This window comes from Lactuca serriola, chromosome 9 (assembly GCF_051521515.1).
Source record: "Lactuca serriola cultivar US96UC23 chromosome 9, Lser_US96UC23_V15, whole genome shotgun sequence".
Lineage (NCBI taxonomy): Eukaryota > Viridiplantae > Streptophyta > Magnoliopsida > Asterales > Asteraceae > Lactuca > Lactuca serriola.
Window position 1 is genome coordinate 181,178,917 of NC_136416.1, and position 10,612 is coordinate 181,189,528.

Below are 10,612 nucleotides of genomic sequence, written 5' to 3' on the forward strand. Positions count from 1 at the left end.
CAATGTGGGAAGAAATTTGCTTGGAACAAGCAAATAGAAGTGAAAATCGGAAGAAGCTGAAATGGCGAAGGAAAGAAGCGCAGCAAACAGAAAGAAAATGGAGAAATGAGAGTTCCTCGTGCGTTTTTTTTATCTACGAGAGGCAATAGCGGCAACAGGTAGAGCTTTACCGACGACTTTTAGCAATAGCGGCGACAAACTCGAGGGAAGGATACCGCGTGTTTTTTCGTTAACTATTAGCGGCGACTTTTTTAACTCTTTAGCGGCGACAAATATGTCGCCGGTATTAGGTTAGATAGGATAAGACACCCCACCCGTTGGATTAGATATCTCATCGAACGGTTCAGATGTAACAGAAGGGGAAAGCGCGGATCCGGGTGCCAACCCTTTACCGGCGACACTATTACCGGCGACAAAGGGCTTTAGCGACGACAATATCTAGAGTCGCCGCTAAAGCCCTTGTCGCCGGTAAAGGGTATATTTCTTTTAGTCAGGATCAACAAACATCAGGTTGGTTTTTATTTACTATTTTGGTTTTTAATTCTTCCGTAAACAGTACAGTCTGCTTCAATCTCTTTTGTTCTAATCGGATTTGATTGCAAATGATCAAACTTTACAAACAATGAAAATGATTTCTCGACAAAACCTGATAATCCATAAAAATAAATTTGTTTTTATTATTAGTGATAAAATGACTTATAATTCTCAATATCATCTATCTGTTTGATTACATTATAATAATAATGACTTGATATTAGTTCTTAATACCTTATTTTTAACTTACTTCTAAACCATAAATCTAATTACTTATAACAGTAATACCATTTATTTCCCAAGAGCGGATTAACATCTTCAACAACCATTAATATATATAGAAAATCTTGTAGCTACTAAATATGATCTAATTGATTTCCACAATCGAACTCCCTCCTATATATGCCCAGATTGGCGAGTTGACGTCCCCAATTCATAGTTGAAGCAGGGTTACAAGTGATTTAGAAGCGGTGAAAAGTGTTATAACATATTTTTACGGCTTCAAATCTAATGAATGGATAAAAAATATTTATGGGATTGCTGCACTACACACATCATCGACCCATATACATCCCCACCTCTTTACCAGTTTCTAATCTGTAGTATAAAATTAGAAGATAAAAAACCTTAGCTAGGTTCAGGAAACTAAAACAGCTGTATGTGCTCGAAAAAACGTTTGGTGACAAAAATAAAGAAATCACCGGTTGTTTACTTGTATTTAGGTTTATCTGTTTTACATTCACTTTGAAGTCATTCATAGATTCATAGATTTAGATAAGGAGTGTCTGGTTGATACCCTAACGTTTTTTTCTTTGAAAAAAATTCAAGAGAAACTGTAGATATGCTGACATGTTTGTCTTTTCATATAAACAACACTTTAATAATTACCATTCCTTCCTTTGTGGTTTCGTAGAATGTAGATGGAATTTGTCTATAAAAGGGAACACTACAAGGAAAGGCCATTACCGGCGATAAAAGTCGCCGGTAAAAGTCCCAAAAGTCGCCGGTACTGAGTCGCCGCTACTGCTTCGTCGTTATTGATTAGTTTGTCGCCGCTAATGATAAAAGTCGCCGCTATTGACTCTGTCGCCGCTAATGAGTATTGTCGCCGGTAATGACTTCTGTCGCCGGTGAAATTGTCGCCGGTAATTTTTTTTTTTAATTGTTGATTAAAAAAAATTAAAAACCAATAGTGTCGCAGATAATTTTTAATTTTTGGTTGCCGGTGATAATGTCGCCGGTAAAAGTGTCGCCAGTAATAACAATATTCGATTAAATATCAAAACCAATAGTGTCGACGCTAATTATTTTGGGATTGAAAACACGAATAAAATATCAAAAGTCAAAATATTCGAGTAGCAAAACAACAATTTTTTTACAATCTACCAAGTAGCAAAACGTGAGAAATACATATGCAAATAAAACTCATCCTTACATACCATCATCGTCGTTCCCATCATTTCGTTGATTATTTTGGGATTGAAAAAACGAATAAAGCTCATCCCTACATGCCGGGTCGGAAAACATTGCACAAAGATTTTCCAACTACATAATTAATAACAATATATATAAACTTATAAGTTAGATCGTCAAACATTAACAAAAACTATCAAAATACATTGCAACAAACATACATACATTCATTTACATACAATAACATCCTACTTATAACAAATACATATCATTTTTACCAAATACTCATATACCACATATACATCAAATACACATACATTGGCATATATACAACAAATTCACATATATTCAAATTAAAAGTGAAATTAGCAAATGAACTTACATTTCTTCAAGAAATAGAGTTAGAAATTGGTCCCAAAAGCTTTAACCACACCTAGAGAAATTTGCTTGGAACAATATGGGGAGAAATTTGCTTCTAATCCAAAACAACACCACCAAAAACAAATATATAAACAATTTATTACCATTCAATCACTAGGTGAAGCTAAAGATCGAAATTAACATACAAATTGAAAAGAAAATTACGAAATCAACTTACCTTTGTTGAAGAAATATAGTTAGAAATTGGTCCCAAAAGCTTTAACCACACCTAGATTCTTAATAGGACACAATGTGGGAAGAAATTTGCTTGGAACAAGCAAATAGAAGTGAAAATCGGAAGAAGCTCGAAATGGCGAAGGAAAGAAGCGCAGCAAACAGAAAGCAAATGGAGAAATGAGGGTTCCTCGTGCGTTTTTTTTTTTATCTGCGAGATGCAATAGCTGCGACACCTTTAGTGGTGACAGGTAGAGCTTTACCGACGACTTTTAGCAATAGCGGCAACAAACTGGAGGGAAGGATACCGCGTGTTTTTTCGTTAACTGTTAGCGACGACTTTTTTAACTCTTTAGCGGCGACAAATATGTCATCGGTATTAGGTTAGATATGATAAGACATCCCCCGTTGGATTAGATATCTCATCGAACAGTTAAGATGTAACAGAGGGGGAAAGCGCGGATCCGGGTGCCAACCCTTTACCGGCGACACTATTACCGGCGACAATATCTATAGTCGCCGCTAAAGCCCTTGTCGCCGGTAATAGTGTTGCCGGTAAATGATATATTTCTTGTAGTCGGGATCAACAAACATCAGGTTGGTTTTTATTTACTATTTTGGTTTTTAATTCTTCCGTAAACAGTACAGTCTGCTTCAATCTCTTTTGTTCTAATCGGATTTGATTGCAAATGATCAAACTTCACAAACAATGAAAATGATTTCTCGACGAAACCCGGTTATCTATAAAAATAAACTTGTTTTTATTATTAGTGACAAAATGACTTATAATTCTCAATATCATTTGTCTGTTTGATTACATTATAATAATAACGACTTGATATTAGTTCTTAATACCTTATTTTTAAACTTACTTTTAAACCATAAAGCTAATTACTTATAAAAGTAATACCATTTATTTCCCAAGAAGGGATTAACATCTTCAACAACCATTAATATATATATATATATATAAAATCTTGTAGCTACTAAGAACGATCTAATTACCAAAGGGTCAATGGCCTAGCGGTATAGAGTGACCATCTCATATGAGAGGTCATGGGTTCAAGTCTCGGTGGAGACATAGGTGGTTATTTAAGAGTATATTAATTAGTTTGCCATTTCAAAAAAAGAAAAAAGAACGATCTAATTGATTTCCACAATCGAACTCCCTCCTATATATGCCCAGATTGGCGAGTTGACGTCCCCAATTCATAGTTGAAGCAGGGTTACAAGTGATTTAGAATCGATAAAAAGTGTTATAACATATTTTTACGACTTCAAATCTAATGAATGGATAAAAAATATTTATGGGATTGTTGCACTACACCCATCATCGACCCATATACATCCCTACCTCTTTACCGGTTACTAATCTGTAGTATAAAATTAGAAGATTAAAAACCTTAGCTAGGTTCAGGAACTGAAACAGCTGTATGTGCTTGAAAAAACGTTTGGTGACAAAAATAAAGAAATCATCAGTTGTTTACTTGTATTTAGGTTTATCCCTTTTACATTCACTTTGAAGTAGGGATGACAAAAAAACCCGAACCCGATGGGGAAACCCGAAACCCGATTATTTCGGGTCGGGTAACGGGTTGTTATCGGGTTCGGGGCAGGGAGTGGGTTATCCTCGCTCCGACCCGACCCGCCCCGATTATATATATATATATATATATATATATATATATATATATATATATATATATATATATATATATATATATATATATATATATATATGTTAATGGCACGCATCAAAAATAAAATACTTACTATGGAAAATCTTTTTAGTTATTAACAATCCGGTGTGAACGATCATTTTTTATATTTTGACGTATTACACTAAAATTAAATAAAATAATTTTTAATATAACGCCGATTTAATTTTATTAAAGTGATCCATCATATTTTTAATTTAAAAGGGAGACTAGAACACATATTTTTTATAAGACATCGGGGTACCCTAAAACGGAATAAAGATTTCGTTATGAATTGTTGTGAACCCGATAAGAGACCCGAAACCCGACTGGAAAATCCGAACCCATTGGGGCGCCCCGATAAGAAACCCGAAAGATATCGGGGCAGGTTTGGAAAACCATGCCCCGCCCCGAACCCGCCCCGTTGCCATTCCTACTTTGAAGTCATTCATAGATTCATAGATTTAGATAAGGAGTGTCTGGTTGATACCCTAACATTTTTTTCTTTGAAAAAAATTTCAAGCTGTAGATATGCTGACATGTTTGTCTTTTCATATAAACAACAAGTTAATAATTACCATTCTTTCCTTTGTGGTTTGGTAGAATGTACAAGGAATTTGTCTATAAAAGGGAAAGCCGAAAGGAGTATGAAGCACACCAAACCAACATGGCTTCTTTGAGCTTTACTTTAGCCACTCCCACCACCTCTTCCTCGCCGTTCTTTTCACAAACAACCACCAAACAACGACGGTTGATGAAGACACATGGGAAGCAAACCCATCGCTTCCAAGTCTCATGCAACGTCTCATCAAATAACCATGAAAAACCACTCCCCAAAAACCCTCAACCACAAAAACTTATACTACCACAAACATCACTCGACTTGCAGAACGTCGACAGAAGGAATTTGCTCCTGGGTCTCGGCGGAGTCTACAGCACCGCCACCTTGTCCGGTCTGCCACCGGCCTTTGCAGAAGCTATCAAGGCTCCGTTCAATCAGCCTGATCGACCATGCAAAGATGCCGTATCCGGCTTCGACATTAATAAAAAGCTACTTAGACCTATTGACTGTTGCCCTCTGTCCAAAAATGGCCCGGAGAGTCATTTCAAGTTCCCTGATAAATCAAGCAAAACTCGCATCAGATATCCACTACACAAACTTCCAGTCGGGTATCTCGATAAATATATGGATGCGATTCAGAAAATGAAGGATCTCCCAGATAGCGACCCACGCAGTTTCAATAACCAAGCTAAAGTTCATTGCGCTTACTGCAATGGCAGTTACACTCAAAACGGTCAAGAACTCCAGATTCACAACTCCTGGCTCTTCTTTCCCTTCCATCGGTGGTACCTTTATTTCTACGAGAGGATACTGGGAGATCTCATTGGTGATTCGACATTCGGGTTACCCTACTGGAACTGGGACAACCCCGAAGGAATGACAATTCCACACTTCTTCGTAGAGAAACAATGTAACAACTATAAGGTCAAAAACGGAGAAAACCCTCTCTATGATGAGTATCGGGACGCCAGTCACCTCCGGTATGAAATGATCGATCTTGACTACTCAGGGAGAAACCGCGACCTTTGTTACGATCAGAAAGAAATCAATCTGGCTACTATGAATAGGCAGATGATGCGCAACGCCTTTGATGCAACAAGCTTCTTCGGTGGCAAATATGTCGCTGGTGATGAACCCATTCCCCGAGGAGATAATGTAGTTGGATCCGTAGAGGCTGGTTGTCATACCGCTGTTCACAGATGGGTTGGTAACCCTACAAATGGGAATAAAGAGGACATGGGCAACTTCTACTCTGCGGGGTATGATCCTTTGTTCTACGTCCACCATTCTAATGTGGACCGAATGTGGACTCTTTGGAAGCAAATGGGAGGCAAAGAACCGACAGATACTGACTGGGAAAACGCGTCATACGTGTTTTACGATGAGAAACAAAATCCCGTACGTGTCTACAACAAACAATCGGTGGATTTGAGCAACCTTAAATACGAATACCACAGCTCAGCCACTCCATGGACGGATAGACCACCAAGATCACGCTGCAACAGACCCGGTTACCCGAAGAGGAACAACACAAAGGACTTCCCATATCAGAAGGACCCGCCAGAAGCTTTGACATTAACCGATAGTACTGTGAGGCTTCGAGTAAAGAGGCCTCCTGCTTCTAAAAACAGGAACGCTGAGCAAAAGAAAAGTGAAAAAGAGATCTTGTGCTTGATTGGAATCAGTTTCGATTGTACCGAAGCTGCAAAATTTGACGTGTTTGTGAATGATTGTGACGAAGAACAGATCACCCCGTGTGATAGTGAGAATGTGGGTTCTTTCGCGGCTGTTCCACATGCTAAAGGCATGGCAATGGGTTGCAAGTCTGGGATGAGGTTTTCGTTAACAGAGTTGTTGGAGGAAACAAAAGCTGAGGGGGATGAGTCTATTCGGGTGACAATTGTGCCGAGGCCGACACCCGGCAAGAAAGTCAAAGTCACCATTGATGCTATCGAGATCCGGTTGATTCCGGTTCTTGAAAAATAATCAAACTGATCAAATGCGTTGATGATGGATTCCACAATCACGAAATGAATAAGTTGGAGTCTGTGTAGTTCGATAAACGTACGTTGTGATTTCTAATGCATGTTTTATTTGAATAGAAATTTGTTTTAAACAAAAGTCTCTTCATTTCCTCTGAATTTTTATCAGATAATTATGTTTGAAAAAATTACCTTCCTTACATCTTCAAGATGAATTCATAAATTTTTTATTCCATTAAAAAAAAAATTCAATTAATTAAGTTCTTTGAACGACATTCATGCCAAACTTATGTCTATGTCCATATGTTCTTAACAACTAAACGATTGGTGATAGGTATACCCATAAATGGTGAAAATTGAATGGATGTTATTCTAAAATTTAGACCAATTTTTTTTTGGACTATTTTGCCTATGATGCTTCCGTGATGATGTCTACCCGTGGTCCTAAGTGAAGCTGCATGGACCTTAAAAATAGGACGCTATGTTGATGAGAGATTCAAACTTCATTGTTTTGTTCAAGCTTGTTTCCTCGACCAATTCCACACGTGAAGATTGTCTTGGTGTAACCCTTGATTATGTATTTTGTATTATTTATCCAGCTTCCTGTTGACTTTTAGTTAAAAAATCTATGTTCAAAAGGAAAAAAAAAATGTTTAGCAACGATTTTTATAATGTTGTCATCAAATTAAACCATTCTAACATTATTATTATAGTGTGGTTAGCCTGTAATTTGCGATTGATAGTGTGGTTAGCCTGTAATATACGATTCTCTTGATTTGCTATTGGATTTTGGTTATATAGGCCTTGGTAAATGTAATGTATGTATTTATATTAGATGTAGGTTTACAGGACCGGCCCAAAGATAGGTCGCCTGGCTCGAAATCTGATAGGCCCATAAGGTTTTCCTCCAACACAGCTACACCTAAGATTTGCAATTAGGTCCATAAAATTTAAACTAGTAAATGTGGGTTTCAAGTTTTGAAATAACAAGTATTAAATTAGTAATTATGTGTTGATTACATAGTAATTAAATGAGTAATTATGTGGGTTTAAAGTCCCCCAAAAACCGGTTTTCTTAGGACCTGATTACAAGATACCTTACATAGCAATTATGTTTTGAAAGAGTATAGTATATAGCTTTACTAGGTTGTTATAATGGGAAGTAATTCGTATACAAAAGTTTTTTGTCATACACAACAATTCATGCATTATATTGTTGTACAATACAACATTTAAAAACACCAATTGTTGTGTATGGAAAAAAAATTATTACGTACGGATCAATTCCCGGTTATAATATGTGGGCACAATGGATAAATAATTTAAAAATAATTTTACTTAAATTAGAACTTAATTATGGAGAACTGAAAATAAAAACTATAATAAATAATAAGTATATATGTTTTGTCATAATATCATAATGACATAATTATTGATAATTACATAATTATTGGTTGAAATTAGGAAATGACATTGGTTTAAATATCGAATTGGCATTTTGTAGGGCTGACAAAATAATATCATGGAAAAACCAACCAACATGTTATCAACCAACCAAGAAAGTTTGTAGCCAATATATTTGATAACGAACATGTTTGGTCGTATTAATTAGTCGATAGTTGTCACCACGTTAAAACAGAAAATTAAAACGTTACTTTTGTTTTACTTCAATAGAATTCTTTTGTAAATTAAAATTTCTACGTAACTAATTTTTAACTAAATGTCAAAATTACCCGATGTTTTTGTTTAAGTCTAAATCTTACAAAAAAAAATTTAAAAGAAGTTGGTATCTACCATTACCAATTTGTATCAACCAAACTTGTTGGTAGCCAAACATATTGATACCAAATGTATTTGGTATGATACTAGTAACAAAATTTTTATTCCAACTATAGTTGGTATGGTACTCAGTTTAGGAAAAAAAATCAGTACCATACCAATTCTACCCTTAGCATTTTGTATATGTAGATATGTTAAAAAATTATAATTTTGTGGAATGCAATACAATTATAAATAAAACAGAAACTGAAATCTATATAAATAATAAAATTGTTCAAAGGTTTTATAAATTTCAAAAAAAAAATTATACATAACATTGGATGTTTTATTTGATAGTCTACAATCCTTATCGAAACACATATTAACAAATACAAGTCGAAACTTTGTTGCTCATCCGGTTAACCCTTTAGAGTGTTGATGACAATTTTGACAATTTTACCCCTATACAACATAACATATTAAAGAGAACGCGAAGCATGCACAAAAAAAAATCTATTAAAATGAAGATACATATAACAATTTTTACATACACAGATTAGTGATATAAACTTTCAAGCATACAATTATAGTTTCAACAAACATTTACATAGGCATTTTCACAAACAGGCTATATGTATAGAGTTTATTTTGTCAGCCACCTGGAAATCACCAAACTTAATCATTTACTCTGTTATCCCCATCATCGTATATATCTACCACCCCTACTTGATTATCCTTGTCATGGTGTAAGTTTTCCATCTACCCAGTTCATATGCAAAAGTTGTTGAAAAGGAAAAAATTCATTAGTTATTTAATTTACTTTTTGATAGTAATATGTGTGATAGCATAAAAGAGTTGTCATATAAAAGATGGTCTGATATAAAATCACCCAGAAAGTAAGCAATTTAGTAAACTTGTCAATGAAAAAATGAATTGAACTTAGTGGAATGTAAGATGGTAAAATGTCATCTTTCAAAATTCGTTGATATTTATGTAATCTTTGGAGATGGTGCTTAAAGTCTTTGTGTTTGGATCTTGTACCCATAAATAGAGCTTATTTAACACCTGAATAAAACATATTCATTTAGCCCCTTTTTTATTTTTTTCTGGTATCAAAAGACAACAAAGCAATAAACTTTGCCTAGATATTATTTCATTAAGTTTATGTTATTATCATAAAAAAAAATGAAGGCGGAAGAGAAGATTTCGCCCCCTAAAATTGATATGATTTTCACGAAACATAACATACACACAAACCATAACACATACAAACAGATGTTTTTTTCTTTTTTTTTTGTTACCCTTTAAAGGACACAGAAGAAGAAGAAATACATATAATCACCAATATACAAAAATTGATCCAAATAAAAGTCAGTAGTTGAAAATAACATATAATTTGTGTGAAATTTGGCCTATGTGCTACTGAAAGAAATGAGAAACAATCCCTGTGTTACTAAATTTATAAAATAGCCCATGTGTTACAAGCTTTCAATGATATAATTTTAGTTTCGACATATTACAAATTAGCTCCCTATGTTAATGTATTTCATAGTACGTTGCTAAAAATTACATAATAGCTCCATATGTTAAGCAATGGACAGAATAGCCCACATGTTACTAATTTACAAAACATCCCATGTCTTAATAAATTAAGTGAAATCTGGTCCTTAGTTATTCAATCGACAAAACAGCCCCTGTGTAACTAAATTTTCAAAACATTCCCTATGTTAAAAAAAATTACATAATGGCCCCTGTGTTAATAAAATTGTGTAGAATTTGGTCCCTTTGTTCATAGAACAAATAACATTCTACTTGATTATTATTTTCTTTTGTTTTTTAATTTGTACTAATAGTAAGGAATTATAAGTTTATGACAACATACTATGCATTTTGTTATGAACATATTTGGTTAATATCAATGTACTTTGAGTTTAATCTAAAATGTATCAACTGTAATTTCTAGGTTTCTTTTGAGCTAATATCAAATGTACCATAGATAAACCATTTAAACCCAAAATATTACACCTTATCGAAAAAAAAAAAACAAATATCTCAACCCTTGTATAGAGATT

The 10,612-nt window shown here is 34.6% G+C and overlaps 1 pseudogene across 1 annotated transcript; it reads left to right on the top strand.

Annotated features, from left to right (window-relative positions):
* The first annotated feature begins 4,867 nt into the window (after positions 1 to 4,867).
* LOC145073217 (polyphenol oxidase I, chloroplastic pseudogene) lies at positions 4,868 to 6,921 on the top strand (annotated as a pseudogene). The gene has a single exon (XR_013691291.1). The product of XR_013691291.1 is annotated as a polyphenol oxidase I, chloroplastic pseudogene (transcript).
* The last annotated feature ends 3,691 nt before the right edge of the window (positions 6,922 to 10,612 follow it).